Genomic DNA, 20202 nt, shown 5'->3' with positions numbered 1-20202 from the left:
TTAGCAAACTGGACTCGCATTCGGGAGGACGACGGTTCAATCCCGTCTCCAGCCATCCTGATTTAGGTTTTCCGTGATTTCCCTAAATCGTTTCAGGTAAATGCCGGGATGGTTCCTTTGAAAGGGCACGGCCGATTTCCTTCCCAATCCTCCCCTAACCCGAGCTTGCGCTCCCTCTCTAATGACCTCGTTGTCGACGGGACGTTAAACACTAACCACCACCACCACCATCTCGCCGATCGCCGCGAAGCAACCGTTGTTGTTGGTGAAGGGGACAGTGCATGCCTGATCGCAGCTCTAGCAACAACTGCCGTCAGCTTGCCATGGATGTAGCCTATTTCCAATCGAAAAAATATCCAGAAATTGGGACACATCTGACTAAGAGTATCATAATCGAATTAAGGATAGAGCCGCTTCGTTTCTAGTGTGCGAAAAGTTTTGTCACGGTTTTGGTGCGATACCGGGTCAGTTGAAAAATGATACAGTATAGTTAAACTATTTTTTTTGTGTTCTAGTGGCGGTGTTTTCGCTCGAATGTGGACATTCAAAACTTAAAACAGTGCTAAGCAACAAATGTTCTGCTCCAGGCGAAAACTCTTTCATATGAATGCACAAATCTTGTTAACAATAACGGTTTAAAATAAAATCTGTTACCTCAGCCGGTTCACTGTAGCCATTGCTTTATGGTATTTCCATCTACAAAATACACAATTGCGCGCATTTCAATAGTGATATAAATTAAATAGTTATCACGTTCGCTACGATTGCAATCGACCAGATTTAGATACATTTGTCTTGCCATGTTACTTCTCCATCATCGGCTTATCAGCGAAAACATATTTTCTTCTTCCGTTAAGTAAGTGAACTTACTCCTTGGGTTGATGGGACCTGATTGTCCAGATCGCCGCGCGGGGTAGCTGCGCGGTCTCAGGGGGCCTCGCCACGGTTCGCGCGGTTCCCCCCGTCGGAGGTTCGAGTCTTCCCTCGGGCATGGATGTGTGTGTTGTCCTTAGAGGAAGTTAAAGTTAAATTAAATAGTGTGTGAGCCTACGCACCGATGATCTCAGCAGTTTGATCCCATAGCAACTTACCATAAATTTCCAAATTAAAAAAGAAATTGTCCAGATCACGTAGTCTTTGTATACTTCAAGTGTCTTCAAAGTTAAAATCAGCTCTGCGAAGGTCACAGCCAAGGACGTACCCAAAACGATGGTGCAGAGGGGTTCCGACGTCCCCCCCCCCCCCAAAAAAAAAAAAAATTGCATAAACGAAATTACACTCGACATAGTTGCTGTGTAATGAAAAGTATTTTGATTTTCAACCATACGGCGAAAAAGATACGTACTATCGATAGCCAGCAAGGCCAACGATAGATTTAAACTCTCTATAGATCCATAGAATTATCGGCTATCGCACATCCCTATTTTACACAAGACCAATTGCTAGTCTTGCCTGAGCTCAGTTGTTGTTTTGTTAATAAGTTCAGTTCTTACTTGCAGTTGAATGCATGTGCTACCGTTTATTGTTTTTGCGCTCTGCGCTGCTGTGATAGTTTTTAATAATTATGGATAAGTTTGTGATGAGGAAACCCGATTTTGATTCGTCCGCTAGCGTTGTGATTTAGTTAAAAATATGTACGCACTATTACAGCAGTGTAATTACCTATCTACAGCAGTTTAATGTGAGCACTGGAGGCTGGTAGAACTTTAGGTTGTAATATATCAGTATTTGACAAGGCAGGGAAGGGGTAAATATAATTATAAATAACATTAAATTAAAATCAGTGCATAAAAATACGCTTGGATTTGTCTGCGTCGCCCAAAAATCATGTTGATCAAAAGAAATATCGGCAAAACGGCGGTGGTTGCATTTCTTTAAAATATATTCTATCATTAGTAGCCAAAATGACGAAAAAACATCACACAGTCTGGTCACCCGGGTACTCAGTTATGAAAACCAGTTCTGATACGAAACGATGGGGAAGAGTTTGTGGAAAGCGGAAAAGATATGTGATGACAGCACCTTCTATAGTTCGTTCGTCTCTAAAAGATTTTTCCCGCGAGCTGTTTAAATTCGCCTGAGCCGACTGCGCCCAGCATCCCCTCTCCCGCTTTCGTCCAAGATCTATTTATGCTCTTATAATACTATGATAAGTCAACCACTTTTTTTCCAAACTCTTCACTGACTTTGTGTAGTTCTTCGTGTTGAGGTGCTGAGCTAGCAATCCCTGGATTAGGGAGGCAAGGTGGTTTGGCTCCATCCACTTGCAATATCGAAAATGGTTTTCTGTGGTTTCCCAATTTCAATTTAGGAAAATGCCTGAGTTCGTTCCTTACTATAAGCCACTGCCATTTCTTTCTGAATTCCTTTATTTCCCGACAGAAGAGTGTAAACTCACCCTGATCCGTTTCAGCCATTAGGCAAGGCTAGGGCGGCAGAATTTTAGGGGCGGCGAAGGGAGGAAAAAATTAATTAAATCAAACAGGGAAAAAATTGACAAATGAGGAGAAAAAATGAAAAAGAGGAAAACTTAAAACACTGAATTATTTTCAAAAGAATACAGTACAGTTATTTAATAAGCCTTTGCTTACTTTGACGAAAGTAAACACTTTGAATGTACCCTCCTCAGAACTAAAGCAGCCACTGCTAACTCTTTTAACTTAGTCTTCGTACATCCATAGTTGAAACGGATGACAGTGGGACGTCAGCTGGTATAAATTTCTATTAAAAATGAAGAAATTCCTCCAGCTGTATTTAAGGTGTCGATTTTATTTTGGCAACTAGTTTCAACGTTGTAACAACGTCATCTTCAGGCCCATACACTTGTTGACGTCAACTGTGTGCGGCTGAACTAGAAGTCAGTGGTGAGATGTGGACGTGCTCCGTGCGGAAGGTGGTTTGACTAGCACCGTGAGTAACTCAATGTGCTGTAAAAGGTCCCCTGTTACTAATTTACGGCCACTGACTCGAGGGAACGAGAGAGCCAGTGCCTTCAGACCATTGGTTTTCAAACGTGCCCTTGGGGACGTACAAAAGTGGGCGCGGCCGGGGCCAACGGTGCCAACACATTACGTTATTTAAAAAGTACCTATTTAATCAAGACAAATCTCTTAGTACTTACGACGAACTGCCTGCTGGGTACTCAGTATTTTGTGTACTCTGAGATTTATTTTCGTGTTAGATAATCAGCCTGAATGTAAGCGCAGTAACTGACAGTAGCCAATCTGACCGCTGGAATTCGTAGCCTACGAGTACAGTAGACGTGCGAAAACTTGGCCGATCGTCGCACGTCGGCCCGATTCGGAACACTTCGTGCTAACTGTCTGCTGTATAGGATTTCTCACAGCCTCAACGATATAGTAATTGTTGCCAGTAGTGGCTTTCTTTCCAAGTAGCGTTGCCGCTCGAGTCTTAGTTGGACTGAGTTGTTCAGTCATTATCGAGCAAACAAGCAGGTTAGTAGCGTGTACTTTTGATGTGAAAGTGAACTGTAGACTTGTAAAGCAATTTTTTTTCTTTACTTCGTCATGAGTCGGTCGATGAAACGCAACTACAGTGATGATTGCATTACATACGTTTTTGTTGCTGTCCAAAAAATTGTGTCGACCAGCCATAATGTGTTATTTATTGTGTTGAGCAACGATGCCATGAGACCTTGTCTTATCGAACGGCATTTGTGGACTAAACATAGCGCTTTAAAAAGTAAATCGGTGCACTTTTTTGCTGCAAAATGTGCGAGTATGAAACTTATAGTATTGGATCCATTGCTCAGTCTTCTGAAAACGCGATCCTACCTTCCTGTAAGTTATCGCTATTCATCGCAAAGACTAAGAAAAATCAAATTGTCGGAGATACACTTGTCAAACCTCGTTTGTTGAAAGCAGCTGATACTGTACTTGGACCAGAAAGTAAACAGAAACTTTCACAAATACCGCTTTCTGACAACACTGTAATACGTCGGATTGATGATGTGGCCGAAGGCATAACAAATCAGATAGTGCACCCCCCTGCGGGTCCGGGGATTAGAATAGGCCCGCGGTATTCCTGCCTGTCGTAAGAGGCGACTAAAAGGAGTCCATCCCCCTCACGGGGGTAGTTCGCGCCTGCGTCCGGAGACGGACGGTTCCACGACCTATCATCGTGGTCCTTTTGGTTTTTTCACTTCTCGTTTCTTCCTTCCTTTTGTTGGTTCCTTTCTTTGCTCTTCTCCACCTCACTGTCTTCCTTACTCTTTCCCTTGCCTTCTCCTTGCCTTCTCATTGCCTTTTTCTCCTTGCCTTCTCATTGCCTTTTTCTCCTTGCCTTCTCATTGCCTTCTTCTCCTTGCCTTCTTATTGCCTTCTTCCCCTTGCTTTCTCATTGCCTTCTTCTCCTTGCCTTCTCTGGTCTCCGCCTCGGCGTTTGAGACAGTCTGTCCTCTTTCTCCCTCTCTCTCTTCTTTTTCCTCTTCTTCCTTCCTCCCTGTGCGTGTCTGAAGGCCGACCCACGCGTTCGCACGCGTAGCCGGTGACGGGGTAACGCGTAAGTCCCCGCCCTGGGTAGACATGTAAGGCACGCGCGTACCCCCTGGTAAAGGCCAGGCCCGGGGAGGGGTGATTGCCTGAGCTGATACCTTCTGACCATGCCGATTGGTCCCTCCGTCTGTTTCTCGGGAGGTGTGACCTGAGGTGTAAACATTCACCTAAGGCGGGAGTGCCCTCTGAGAGGGTCCCCACAAGGAAGGAGCGCGCCATCGGAGACGCTGGCAATCATGGGGGATTCCTCCGCAATGGATTCTACTCCATCTCTTTCGACTTCGACCCAAAAACGGAAACGTGACCAGCCAACAGTGACAAAAGTACTACCGCCTGCCCCACAGTTCCTCGTAGTTTCTCGAACTGAGGACGGAAAGGATTTTTCCTCTGTCAACCCTTTCGTTATTCAGAAGGGCGTAGATGCCATAGCCGGATCTGTCAAATCCTGTACCAGGTTGCGCAACGGCACCTTATTACTGGAAACTGAGAATGCCTTTCAGGCACAAAAACTGCTTCGGGCCACCCTCCTGTACACGTTCCCTGTCCGGGTGGAGGCCCACCGAACTTTGAATTCGTCTCGTGGTGTGGTCTATACTGACTCCCTCGACGGATTGACTGACGAGGAGCTTCAATCATTCCTCGCTGAGCAGGGCGTGACGGCTGTCCATAGGGTCATGAAAAAGGTCAACAATGACCTTGTACCGACCCGGACAATTTTCTTGACCTTCGATAGTGTTAAGCTGCCATCGCGCATCAAGGCGGGCTACGAGGTTATTTCTGTTCGCCCCTATATCCCGACACCTACGCGCTGCTACCAGTGTCAGCGTTTCAATCACACTCGACAGTCTTGTTCCAATGCGGCTAAATGTGTCACCTGTGGCAGGGATGCCCATGAGGGTGACTGTCCACCTCCGTCTCCTCGTTGTGTGAACTGTCAGGGTGACCATGCAGCATCCTCCCGCGACTGTCCTGTCTATAAGGAAGAACGCTGTATCCAGGAAATTCGGGTCAAAGAGAAAGTGTCCACCTCGGCTGCTCGCAAGCTATTGGCTAGTAGGAAGCCCACGCTGCTCCCAGCGGGGAAATACAGTACTGTCCTCGCCTCTCCTCGGACTACCCGGGAGGTAGCAACCCAGACATGCGATCTGACCTTCAGCACCACGGTCGTCCGTTCGGCCAGTGCTAAGATCGCGCGGTCGACGTCTCCTCTTCCTCCCATCACCCCACAGACACGAGCACCTTCTTCAGCTTCTGCTAAAACGAAGACACCGAAGTCAGATGCACGGGCCTTCAAGAAGGAACCATCCCGTGCAGACTTCCTCCGTACCTCGACCTCACAGCCTTCGACCGGTACTTCCACTACACGTCCTTCCAAAAAGGCGCATAGGAAGCACAGTTCTCCTTCCCCGCCACGGCGCATTTCTTCTCTTGCGCCACCCAGCGGCTGCCGCCCCAGGCCGTCATCCGTTTCGCCTGGCCGCACCGCTGGTCGCCGTACATCTGGCCGTTCACTGGCGGAGGAAGCTCCCCCTCCCGGCCATCCTCCCGAGATGGCCGATGACCCTATAGACCCAATGGACGATGACTGTCCGCCTACTGATAGCGGCGGCAGTGCTCGCTCGAAGCCAGGCCCTAAGCGGCCTTCGAGGTGACCACTTCTCTCATCTTTCTTTTCTTACGATGGCACTTATTCACTGGAATATTCGCAGCATTCGCTCCAACCGAGAGGACTTGAAGTTGCTGCTCCGCTTGTACCGTCCGCTTGTCGTAGCCCTCCAGGAAACGAAGCTACGCCCATGCGATCAAATTGCCTTGGCACACTACACCTCTGTGCGTTTTGACCTACCCCCTGTGGTAGGTATCCCAGCTCATGGAGGGGTTATGTTGCTGGTCCGGGATGATATTTACTACGATCCCATCACGTTGCACACCGGCCTGCAGGCAGTTGCCATCCGCATTACTCTCCCCACTTTTACGTTTTCCTTTTGTACCGTTTACACTCCATCGTCATCTGCCGTTACCAGGGCAGACGTGATGCAACTTATTGCTCAGCTACCTGCACCATTTTTGTTAACTGGAGACTTCAATGCCCACCATCCCCTTTGGGGCTCTCCAGCATCCTGCCCGAGGGGCTCCTTGTTAGCAGACCTTTTCAACCAGCTCGATCTTGTCTGCCTCAATACTGGCGCCCCTACTTTTCTTTCGGCCACATCTCACACCTATTCCCATTTAGACCTCTCTATATGTACTCCCCAACTTGCACGCCGGTTTGAGTGGTATGCACTTTCTGATACATATTCGAGCGACCATTTCCCGTGTGTTATCCATCTCCTGCAGCATACTCCCTCTCCGTGCTCCTCTCGTTGGACCATCTCCAAGGCAGACTGGGAGCTCTTCTCTTCCAGGGCTACCTTTCAGGATCAAACCTTCACAAGCTGCGATCGTCAGGTCGCACACCTCACGGAAGTCATTCTCGCTGCTGCTGAATATTCCATCCCTCACCCTACTTCTTCTCCACGTCGCGTACCGGTCCCCTGGTGGACCGCAGCATGTAGAGATGCTTTACGTGCTCGTCGACGTGCTTTACGCACCTTTAAGCGCCACCCTACAGTGGCGAATTGTATTAATTATAAACGATTACGTGCTCAGTGTCGTCGTATTATTAAAGAAAGCAAGAAAGCCAGCTGGGCTGCTTTCACAAGCACCTTCAACAGTTCTACCCCTTCTTCTGTTGTCTGGGGTAGCCTGCGCCGGCTATCTGGCACTAAGGTCCACTCCCCAGTTTCTGGCTTGAAGGTCGCGAATGAAGTCCTTGTGGCCCCTGAGGCTGTCTCCAATGCCTTCGGCCGCTTTTTCGCCGAGGTTTCGAGCTCCGCTCATTACCACCCTGCCTTCCTCCCCCGCAAACAGGCAGAGGAGGCTAGGCCACCTGACTTCCGCTCCTCGAATTGTGAAAGTTATAATGCCCCATTCACCATGCGGGAACTCGAAACCGCACTTGGCCGATCACGGTCCTCCGCTCCAGGGCCTGATTCTATTCATATTCAGATGCTGAAGAACCTTTCTCCTGCGGGTAAAGGTTTTCTTCTTCGTACATACAACCGCATCTGGATTGAGGGACATGTTCCCGCATGCTGGCGCGAGTCTATTGTTGTCCCGATTCCTAAGCCGGGGAAGGACAAGCACTTGCCTTCCAGTTATCGACCTATCTCGCTTACCAGCTGTGTCTGTAAAGTGATGGAGCGAATGGTTAACTCTCGATTGGTTTGGCTGCTCGAGTCTCGACGCCTACTTACCAATGTACAATGTGGATTTCGAAGGCGCCGCTCTGCTGTTGACCATCTGGTTACCTTGTCGACCTTCATTATGAATAACTTCTTGCGGAAGCGCCCGACCGCGGCTGTGTTCTTTGATTTGGAGAAGGCTTACGACACCTGTTGGAGGGCGGGCATTCTCCGCACCATGCATACATGGGGCTTTCGCGGTCGCCTCCCTCTTTTTATTCATTCCTTTTTAATGGATCGACAGTTTCGGGTACGTGTGGGTTCTGTCCTGTCCGACACCTTTCGCCAGGAGAATGGGGTGCCACAGGGCTCAGTTTTGAGCGTCGCTCTCTTCGCCATCGCGATCAATCCAATAATGGATTGCCTCCCAGCTGATGTATCAGGCTCCCTTTTCGTGGACGATTTTACCATCTATTGCAGCGCGCAGTGTGCACGTGTCCTGGAGCGCTGTCTTCAGCGTTCTCTTGACCGTCTTTACTCCTGGAGTGTCGCCAATGGCTTCCGTTTTTCTGCCGAGAAGACGGTCTGTATTAACTTCTGGCGCTACAAAGAGTTTCTCCCACCGTCCTTACGACTCGGTCCCGTTGCTCTCCCAATCGTGGAGACAACCAAATTTTTAGGCCTTACATTTGACAGGAAACTTAGCTGGTCTCCACATGTGTCATATTTGGCCGCCCGTTGTACCCGTTCTTTAAATGTCCTCCGCGTTCTCAGTGGTATGTCGTGGGGAGCGGATCGAACCGTCCTACTTCGTCTATATCGGTCGATCGTCCGCTCCAAGCTGGATTATGGGAGCTTCGTATACTCCTCTGCACGGCCATCCATCTTACGCCGCCTCAACTCCATACAACATCGGGGTTTACGACTTGCGATCGGAGCATTTTATACCAGTCCCGTAGAGAGTCTTCATGCTGACGCTGGCGAATTGCCACTCACCTACCGGCGCGATATACTGCTTTGTCGGTATGCCTGTCGGCTACTGTCAATGCCCGACCATCCGTCTTATCGTTCCTTTTTTGACGACTCTCTTGACCTTCAATACGGGTTGTATGTCTCTGCCTTGCTACCCCCTGGAGTTCGCTTTCGTCGCCTCCTTCAACACCTTCATTTTTCACTCCCTGCAACCTTTCGAGTGGGCGAGAGCCGCACGCCACCTTGGCTCCAGGCTCAGGTCCGCGTTCACCTCGACCTCAGCTCGCTCCCAAAAGAGGTCACCCCCGGTTCGGTCTACCACTCCCGTTTTTTGGAACTTCGTTCGAAGTTCAACAACATGACTTTCATTTATACAGATGGCTCTAAGACCAATGACGGGGTCGGGTGTTCCTTTATTGTCGGGGCACAAAGTTTCCAATACCGGCTCCATGGCCATTGTTCGGTCTTCACAGCTGAGCTCTTTGCCCTCTACCAGGCTGTTCTTTACATCTGCCGCCACCGACATTCTGCTTATGTCATCTGCTCAGATTCCCTGAGCGCCATCCAGAGCCTCAGTGATCCGTACCCGGTTCACCCTTTCGTACACCGGATCCAACGCTCTCTTCAGCAGCTGGTGGACGTCGGTACGCCGGTTAGCTTTATGTGGGTTCCTGGCCATGTCGGTATCCCTGGGAACGAAGCTGCAGATGCCGCGGCCAAGGCTGCGGTCCTCCAGCCTCGGACAGCTTCTTGTTGTGTCCCTTCGTCCGATTTTAGCAGGGTCATTTGTCGGCGCGTTGTGTCGCTGTGGCATGCCGATTGGGCTGCACTTACCGACAACAAGCTTCGGGCCTTAAAACCTCTTCCCGTGGCTTGGACGTCCTCCTCACGCCCTTCTCGGCGGGAGGAGGTCGTTTTAGCAAGGTTAAGAATTGGACACTGCCGGTTCAGCCATCGCCATCTGCTGACGGCTGCGCCGGCGCCGTTCTGCCCATGTGGGCACTTGCTGACGGTTAGACACATTTTAATGTCCTGTCCTGATCTTAACACACTGCGCCTCGATCTTAACCTGCCTAATACTTTCGATGCCATTTTAGCGGATGACCCACGAGCAGCTGCTCGTGTTCTTTGTTTTATCAATTTGACACACCTCGCTAAGGACATTTGATGATGTTTTTTAATCCTATGCCTGTCAGTCTGTCTTTTATTGTGTTTTCCCTTTTAGTTGTTGTTGTCAACTTGTGCCTCGCGGTGCATTCTTAGAGTAGTCAGGGCGCTAATGACCATTGAAGATGTGCGCCCGAAAACCACAAAAAAAAAAAAAAAAAAAAAAAAAAAAAAAAGATAGTGCAGACAGTGAAAGAACGAGAATTTTTCGTAGTACAGTTAGACGAGAACACGGATGTTGCAGATTGTTGTCAACTGTTAGTTTTCGTTTTATGCATACAAAAACGAAACAATTAAAAACGAGATGCTGTTTTCTCCAGAGCTAACGACTGCTTCAGAAGCAATTCGTATAATGACAGCGATATGTGAATCTGTTAACAAATATGAACTGTGGAGGCAAAAGCTGACGTGGCTGAAGATATAACAAATCAGGTAGTGCAGGCTTTGAAAGACTGAGAATTTTTCGCAGTACAGTTAGACGAGAGTACAAATGTTGCAAATTATTATCAACTGTTAGTTTTCATTCGATACATACAAAACGAAACAATTAAAAACGAGATGTATCCAAGGTTCTCGGGTGTCCAGCCGGATCCGATCGTCGAAGTTCCACGATATTTCGGCGAATAACCGTTCCGGATTCCATCAGCACCACCTGATGATGGCGGAACGGTTATTCGCCGAAATATCGTGGAACTTCGACGATCGGATCCGGCTGGACACCCGAGAACCTTGGATACAGCACAATCGCCGGGAAAGCCTCAGATCACATAAAAACGAGATGTTATTTTTTACAGAGCTAACGACTATTTCAGAAGCAATTGATAAAATGACAGCGATATCTGAATTACTGTGCAAATAGGAAGTGTGGTGGCCGAAGCTTATCGGCGTATGCACAGACGGCACCCCGTCAATGCTTAGATCTCGCTCGGGATTCGTGCAGGTGCTATTTCAGTTCTCTGTGTTATACACCGTCAAGCCTTGGTAGCTAAGACATTTCCAAAGGAACTCAACGACATTTTAAAATCATGCATTACACTTGTGAATCATGTTAAAAAGAGTGCGTTAAATACTCGTCTTTTACGGCCTTTTGTAAATATTTGGGAACAGAACATAAAAATTGCTATTTCATGCGGAAGTAAGCCAGCTCTCAAAAGGAAATATGAAAGCTAGGTATTTTGAACGTATTTTAGAGATGAAGTGATTCAGTTTTTGGCAATTCAAAACCAAACTGAATTGTATGTGGAACTCCGAAAGCAAATGTTCAAGTTGACATTTTCGATTCATTGAAGTCACTGCTTGAAATTCCAAGGTGGGGATTCGAACATAATTTATCATTGGTATGCCATCACAGCATATGCTGATAAGCTGCAACTTCGGAAACATGAAATTGTAACCTGCAATTATTCTTGTTTTCTCAGATTATTTGGTATCCTGGGAGAAGCACTCTTTATGGAGATCTTTAAGCAAACTGATACTACGGACAAAATATCAGATGATCTGCAGTATCTAACTGTCGAATTCAAATGCTACTTCCCTAACTCGTGTGATAATATCATTTATGGATTGGCAACAGATCCTTTTCACGTTGACGTAGATTTACTGTCGGAAACACTGCAAGAACAAGGTTCGGAAACTAAAACCGATTCTACAGCCAACTATAACTTCGAGAAGATGGATATGTCATTATTTTGGGCAAAATACCGGCAGAGCAAAGCGAGTACTGCAACTATACTTACCATTTGCAGTCACTTATTTGTGCAAAATGGCGTTTTCGGGAATTGTAGCAATTAAAACTAAATACAGAAGCAAACTCAATATTGCTGGTGTGCACTTTCACCTCTTCAACCACCACCATCTTGGACAGTTTCCAGCCTCTGGCCGGGTCTGTTTGGAACAGAACCCTCTCCATCGTCTTCTGTGTTGCCACCATCTCTCCGTCTTCGCCTTGGCCCAGTCTCCTCCTTTCTTCTGGACACATTCCTCCACTCCTTTCACCCATCTGTCTCTTGGTCTTCTTCTTGGTCTCTTTCCGTCCAGTTTCATCTCGTGTATCCTCCTGGGTATCCTCTTCTCCTCCATTCGCTTAACATGCCCGTACCATCTCCTGTAATGGTGTCATCTTCATTAACTCTCTGATCCTTCCATTTCTTAACCTGTCTATCTTTGTCACTCCAATACTGTTCCTCAAGAACTTCATGTCACTAATTTGTACTTTGCTTTTCTCTCTACCTTTAATAGCCCAGGTTTCGGATGCATTTATCACGATCGGGACATAGTGTGACCTTTTTACTGATTCAGGGTACCTTCTTGCTCCATACCAGGCTTCTGACACACTCCCGAAATGCTTCTGTTCCTCCCCCCCCCCCCCCCCCCCCCCGCCCCGCTGGTTTTTTCTCTGTCGTTTACTCCATATTCCTGTACCAGGCTTCCTAGGTACTTGAAACTCTCCACTCTCCTCAATCGCTCCCCACCAATTGTTATTCCACTTGTTCCTCTCTCTTTCATTCTTGTTGTGATGTTGTACCGTTCGTTCCCATATGTCCAACTGCTCTTGTAATTCCTCCTCCTTATTACCCCAAATCATCAGATCATATGCAAACACCATAGCTTTCATCTTTTCTTCACCAATTACTTGTGCTACTGTACTCATTATGTCATCCATCACTACAGTGAAGAGTAATGGTGAAAGTGCACTTCCCTGCCTCAAGCCATTTTTCTGTTCAATCCAAGCTGATCTCTCTCCTCCCACTTTCACACAGCTCACACTTCCATCGTACGTTTCCCTTATCCTCCAAATAATCTGTTTTGCTACTCCTCTGTTCTCCAGGGCTTTCCACACTTTGCTTCCACGTACACTATCATACACTTTTTCAGTGTCCAGGAAGGTCATTAATAGATCTATTCCATATTCATAATGCTGTTCCTGCAGTTGTCGTACAGCAAAAATTAGATCCACCGTGGACCTTCCTGTTCTGAAGCCATGTAGCTCTTCAGTCATCTCTCCTTCTAATTTTGCCCGGATTCGTGCATCCAAATTTTTTTCAAAAATCTTTGCACAATGACTCATCGGTGTTATCCCCAGACAGTTCTTGCACTTTTTTTCTGTTTCCCTTCTTAAAGATTGGGCCAACTCCTCTCTTCTTCCAGTCTTCTGGGATCGTCTTCTGTCTCCACACAACCATTGTATCCCCACCTCTCCTGCTGCTCTCACCATCTCTACACTTAGCTCATCCTGATCTGGTGACTTCTCTCCCAATGCCTCTTCCACTTCTCCCCATGTAAGGTCTTTTCTATTTGCTGTTCCTCCTCTTTTTTTCACCTCGGCTTGTTCCTCCTCATCCAGGTCTCCATTCTGGTTCAGGAGTTCTTCAAAATATTCCTTCCACCTACTCTTGAGTTCCTCCTTATTCTCTACATCTTGACCACTTTTGTTCACCGTTCTGGCAAAATCTGTCGTACCGTTCTTACTCTTACTTTTAATCATCCCATATAACAGCTTTTTTGAACCTTCACTATCCTCCTCCATCATTCTGGTCCACTGTTCCATCCACTTTCTTCTCTTCTCCTCCACCACCCCTTTTGCTTCTTTCTTTCTTGCTTGATACTCCTCTGTTGTCTCTATTGTTCTCTTCTGGAACCATACCCTAAAGGCTCTATTTTTCTTGTGTACTATATCCTTTGTTTTATCGTTCCACCAGGGTGTTTCTTTCCAGTTCTTTTTGTTGCTTGTCCTCCCACATATTGTTTCCGCCGCACTTTCATCTCTTCAACCAAGAACTGAAAATACTTGCAAAAATATGCAAGCCCATCCACCACGTTGATTTATTTGTTTTATTATTATTATTATTATTATTATTATTATCGAATGTGTGTGCAGATTGTATACGTTTACAATAAAATATTTATATTCAAGGTTTATGAACTTTTTTGTTTTGCTCTTACTACCCCTACCAGCGCGGACAGTTGCGACAGGCCGTAGTTAGGTCGTCCAATATCGCCCATTCGGAGTACTTTGTGTGAGCTGTCTTCTGTTTCAGACTGCTTGCAGCCTCACCGATCTACCAGCAGTCGCCATTTTTCTTCTATTCATTGTGACGTGTTCCGACAAACTTAATCATTTTCACAATATTTGCTACAAATAATCGCCTTATTCGAAGCTGGCCACTAAGTAATAAGCAGAGCCCGAATTTGCATGCAAACGGATGTACTGACCATTTTAGGGAATAAATGCATACATGGAAGAATTTTTATTCAGTATCTTTTATTTAGAAGTTTATAAGGGATACAAATAATTTCCCTAGCCTTAAATGAGATGTTGCAGTAACTTGTACAGGCATAATAAGTACTCTCTTTTCTCGTGTGAATTTTGACCAGATTGAAGGTTATGTAAAATTTATGGTCATTTGGTTGAACTAGTTATTATTATAGAACTGAAAAATTTTGGCAATTTTTGAAGGGCTTTGTTTCATAGAATTGTTTGTAAAATAGAACACAATAGGCCCAAACCATTTTCTTCGCCGGCCGAAGTGGCCGTGCGGTTAAAGGCGCTACAGTCTGGAACCGCAAGACCGCTACGGTCGCAGGTTCGAATCCTGCCTCGAGCATGGATGTTTGTGGTGTCCTTAGGTTAGTTAGGTTTAACTAGTTCTAAGTTCTAGGGGACTAATGACCTCAGCAGTTGAGTCCCATAGTGCTCAGAACCATTTGACCCATTTGAACCATTTTCTTCACATGTCTGTATTAAGACGTTAGTCGACAAAGCAAAAATGTTTCCTCGTCACTCACAAAGGAAAGTGGGCGAGGGAAGTACACTACGCACAAATTTAGTTGTTCTTCCAGTGGCATGTCATATCAAGTCAGAACATTTCGTATCGATAAACCTTTGTTTCCCAGTGGCGCCCTCGTCAAAATCTGACTGTCGTGGCACAAAAGACGCAAGAGATCTGGTGCTGTGGTGTACTTTCTGGTGTTGACAATTTGAATAGTAAGATTAATTACTAGTGTTAATAACTGTATGTATATAAAATTATCTGACACGACCAAAAAAGCTCAATACGTCTTTGAAATGTCGTTTTTCACTGCTAATTGCCTAGTGCTGCAACACTTTTAAAATAGTTTCATTATTCTTTATACCTGTGAGTAAGGCATTTGAAGATGAGCGTCTATTTGTGTAATGCGCAGTCTCGAATCTACATTTCCTCTGTGTTAGGTTTATACCACTGCAGGATTTCGGTACGATGCGCATGAACTCGTCCGTTGGCAGCTCCGAACCGGAGACAGAAAAACATTCCTGCACTCATGTCACCCACCCTACACCGCAGTGACATCGGTACTCCTCGCTCTCCTCTACCTGCACGCCCTTGAGATAAAACACTAACTTCAAATGTTCGTACCGTAACAAATACTCTACCGCTCATAATCCCACGAACGCGTGTACATCAATATAAATATGTGTAGAACTTATCAATATTGCAAGACGAGACCTTGTCCCAAAATAAACTGAAGAAACATTTTTTGAGAACGTGCATTTTTGTGGTTGCTGTACGTGCAATTTAGTTTACCTCAAAGGCGTGCGTGATGGCGAATGTTGACTTGGCTCCACATTGGTGCTGCAAAGCCACAGGTGCCTGCACTTCCTACGAAACAAAACTAGTGCCCATCGGCCAACTTTTTGGATAAAAGCATGTGCCAAAGCGGAGTAAATGTAGATATAAAACTGAAATCGATTTTGATACTGCGTATTTTTATTGTTTTTCGCTTTATTCTGCAGTTTTGGCTTTGTGGCAGCTCTTGAATGCGCGCACATTTAAGATATGTCAGTGCATGGAAATTGGGGCTCTGACAATCAGTTTTCATGAATTCATGTTGCTTCCGTGCACAATATTCACAACGTAGTAGCTCATCGGTACAAGGCACATGCTCCACCTTTATATTGGCAGTGTCGAGAGAGAAATTCATACATTTGCATTTACCCTTTCACGACCCCCTCTACTCACCAAGTCCTTATTACTTTCTCTTTTAACCCCCCCCCCCTCCCCCCGTAATTGAGCTAATCGGTCGCATTTTCAGGTGCTTGCTGTAGGTAATACTGCACAGTATTATTATTGTGAAGGGGGCCGCGAAGTTCCCATTTTTGACAGTTGAGGCGCGCGACAAACAAAAGTTTGGGACCCATGCTTCAGACAAACACAACATCCATGCCTCATCGGGGTTCGAACCTGGACCCATCTCGGGCGAATGAACAGAAACCAGTCACTTTGACCAATGCGCGACCGGGCCGGCTAAAAAAAGTTGTAGAACTGTCAATCGAAAATTCAAGCAAGGCGTCGTTTATATTTAACTGCAAGAAAGAGGATGCTGAAAATCGTGAAATTTGTTTCTGATTCTAAAAATATTTCAGTTGCAACAGAAACAAAATAACACAACCCAGTTTGATGCCCCCATAGTTATAGCATAATTTCTAAATTCAAGAAAAATTCATTCGCAACAGAAAATAGTTCCACACCTTTATTAGACCATTTTCTCGGAGTTCAACAAAATATGTAATTCTTCCTATTTTGATTATGAAATTTCATGAACTGAAGATAAAAATTAAGGACATTTGTTATTCTCAATCAATTTTAAAGAAAATGAGTATAAAGAATGAAAATTGAAAACTGTTCCCAAAAATTTCGGTGTACGGCCTTATGACAAAATTATCTATAATGAAGTGCTAATTGATCGTGATGAGATTTCAAAGTAGTGAAAATATTAGCAACTTGCTTTAAACGTTCAAAATTGTAAAACTGTACACTTAACAAAACGAAAAAACTAGTACTATCCTATGACTGATTTAGTGAGTCACTGTTGGAATCCGCCAGCTCATACAAATACCTGGGTGTTAACACTTTGTAGGGATATGAAACGGAATGATCACATAGAGTAAGTCGTGGTGAAAGAAGGTGGCAGACTTCGGTTTATTGGCAGAATACTGGGGAACTGCAATCAGTCTACAAAGGAGATTGCTTACAAACAACTCGTGCGACCGCTTCTAGATTATTGCTTAAGTGTGAGGGACCTATAACAAACAGGACTTACAGGGCATATTGAACGTATACAGAGAAGGACAGCATGAATCGTGACAGGTTACCTTGATCAGTGGCGAGTGTCACAGAGATACTGAAGGAACTGAACTGGAAGACACGTGAAGATAGACGTAAACTATCCCGAGAAAGTCGGTTAACAAAGTTTCAAGAACTGGAATGTACTGCAATCGCCTACGTGTCGCTCCCGTAGGATACGATTAGAATACTACTGAACGCAGAGAGGTATTCAAACAATCATTCTTCCCGCACTCCTTACGTGAGTGAAACGGGAAGAAACCCTAACAACTGGTACAATGGGACGTACCCTTGCTATGCACCTCACAGTGGTTTGCAGAATATAGGTGTAGATGTAGAACTTTAGAACATGATCTAGTTTACATTGTAACGTGAACTATAATAATTGATAATCATTTTCAAGAATGTTTGTTAGTCAAATGGTTCAAATGGCTCTGAGCACTATGGGACTTAACAGCTATGGTCATCAGTCCCCTAGAACGTAGAACTACTTAAACCTAACTAACCTAAGGACAGCACACAACACCCAGTCATCACGAGGCAGAGAAAATCCCTGACCCCGCCGGGAATCGAACCCGGGAACCCGGGCGCGGGAAGCGAGAACGCTACCGCACGACCACGAGCTGCGGACTGTAGAAGTCAGCCCCGGCTGCTGTTATTGGCCAGTTTCAGAGTGTATAAAGCGTAAATTTTATGGCTCTTCCTTGCTATGTGGAGCTGAGTCAACTGTCCAACCTTGTGGGTAGATTTAGTGTCTTGAGTAATGTTTATATGTTAGGTTACGGGTAGAAAATTAAGGCATAGCATTTATTGGTGCTTAAATCAGTGAGCTAAACTTTTATTAGACGTCACGTTCACATATTACGTGGAAGTAAAATGTTGCTATTGTAGTCCAAAGCTCTCCAAGTTAGTGTACTCAGTGGAAGCATCTTCATAGCAGTATAACCAACTAAAATATTAGATTTTTAAAAAAAGGGAGTAAATATCGTTGAAGTCAGTTCGTCCGTGCTATGGACCTAGCGTGAGCTTAAACCGGCCTGAAAGCAGTCAGTACAGTAGTCCATTGTCTAAGAGGAGCAGCCGCCTACAGACCAGCGTGAGAGGAAGAGGGTCGCTCTTGAATGGAGCGTCACGTCTGTGATAAGCCGTGAGAAGGGGACTGTTGCGTCTGTGGCCGAGACCTTTGTGTGAGGTGGCGGCTCAAGGTCAAAGCCGACGCCCTCTACTGCCGCCGATAATGGGGAAGTGACGCACCCGCTCTGTCGGGGCTTCAACGACTTTCAATTTAAATTCGTTGGTCGGTTGGCATCCACCAACTACATACGTATATACTTTGCAAGCGACCGTAAAACCGGTCCACCCGCTACGGTTTGCCTACGAATGTGATATAAGTGCAGACAAATAGTAGCTCTTGCACCGGAAAACCGCCGCAAACCTGGCGCACAGTTTGACTCGCGTGTTTGCCCAAACTGCTGTTTCCCGTCTTGCAAACACAGTGAAAAATGGCGATATGCTTCACCATCCTAGACCAGAGTCTGTTGCTGAATTTATTGATGTATACTACTGAAGCTACACATGTTGTGCAATAAAGAGAACAAGTAATAGGTATGAAAGACAGCTACTTATAATTCTTTAATAGAGAAAATGAGAAACTAGATCATCCGCCAGTCAAGGAGGTGACAATAATAAAATTACTGCGGTTTGTCTGCCGCAGAACAATAAAATCTATTCCATCTGGTCAACAAACAACGTAACTCTTAGTATACGAGTACGTAAAACAATCCGGATAAGTGCGAGTATCACTCCCGCACCGAGAGTTGTATATGAACTTGTTTATGTAGGCGTATATGGATAGTTAATCCATCCCAGGAATCAAGAATTTCGATGATTTTTGCGTGTTATCGATATCGATACTGGCAAGATATAGGTTCTAGGAATTCGAAGGCGTTGGAGACTCACAAAAAAATATTTTTTCGCATGATACAGTTACTAATTAACAATTTTCGGATTTTTTTCCTTTGCTTCTAATGTGAAACCTTGCTTCTTGCCAAATTTCATGATTCTAGGTCAAGGGGAAGTATCCTAGAGGTGTTGATGAGTGAGTTTGTGACTGTCAAAACATGTGACATAAATGGCCGTACCTTTTCATTGCATTGATTTAGAAGTTTAATTTTCTTTTACCCCGCCAAGGGACCATAGACCTAATTATGGAACATAAATTTTAAACTGATGCGTCTACCCATTCCTGGAAAAAAAAGAAATAGCTCTTAACCCTAGCATGGTATCGAGTCTGGAAAAATGTATTATATGTCTGGGATCTTTATTGATCCCAAACTGATTCTGGCAAGAATGAGATTTTCACTCTGCAGCGGAGTGTGCGCTGATATGAAACTTCCTGGCAGATTAAAACTGTGTGCCCGACCGAGACTCGAACTCGGGACCTTTGCCTTTCGCGGGCAAGTGCTCTACCATCTGAGCTACCGAAGCACGACTCACGCCTGGCACTCACAGCTTTACTTCTGCCAGTATCTCGTCTCCTACCTTCCAAACTTTACAGAAGCTCTCCTCGCAGGAGAGCTTCTGGCAGGAGAGCTTCTGTAAAGTTTGGAAGGTAGGAGACGAGATACTGGGCAGAAGTAAAACTGTGAGTGCCGGGCGTGAGTCGTGCTTCGGTAGCTCAGATGGTAGAGCACTTGCCCGCGAAAGGCAAAGGTCCCGAGTTCGAGTCTCGGTCGGGCACACAGTTTTAATCTGCCAGGAAGTTTGATTCTGGCAACTTTATGGTCATAAAATGTAAAATATTTTCACAGAAATAATTATGATTTATCGAGAGATCCTTACGCAATGATCAAATTACAACTCCATAGTGCTTGCTAGAATTAAGTTACGTGTAAGCTGTGTTTGAAATATGAAAATATTATTTTAGCACAAAATATTCATATACCACATACTACGTAACAATACTGTAATTAATCAATATGATGTGCAATATCACTTTCAAGGAATTGTGTTAAAAATAAACTTTTACTCACACTCCGCATGTTCATAACAGAAAACGTGTGACGTTTATCACATTGTTTATTCACTTTCCTGTCCTTTTACCTTGGGCAGGCATCACACCTTTTTCGTTTCAGCTTTGGGACATACACATCCTTGTTATCATGCTTCTTGTCCTTTATAAGATCCTTGAAACCTAAAGAAGTTATTGCTGAGCGAATGCGTTGT

General features: G+C 45.3%; 1 protein-coding gene across 3 annotated transcripts in view; it reads left to right on the top strand.

Moving 5' to 3' along the window:
- LOC126412426 (lipid storage droplets surface-binding protein 1) overlaps window positions 1-20202 on the top strand; it is a 210879-nt gene that overhangs the window by 48678 nt on the left and 141999 nt on the right. The window lies entirely within an intron of this gene.

The sequence above is a fragment of the Schistocerca serialis genome, chromosome 1, assembly GCF_023864345.2.
Source record: "Schistocerca serialis cubense isolate TAMUIC-IGC-003099 chromosome 1, iqSchSeri2.2, whole genome shotgun sequence".
Classification (NCBI taxonomy): Eukaryota; Metazoa; Arthropoda; class Insecta; order Orthoptera; family Acrididae; genus Schistocerca; species Schistocerca serialis.
The sequence above is the reverse complement of the archived record's forward strand: the minus strand, read 5'-3'. Positions and strand labels throughout refer to the sequence as shown.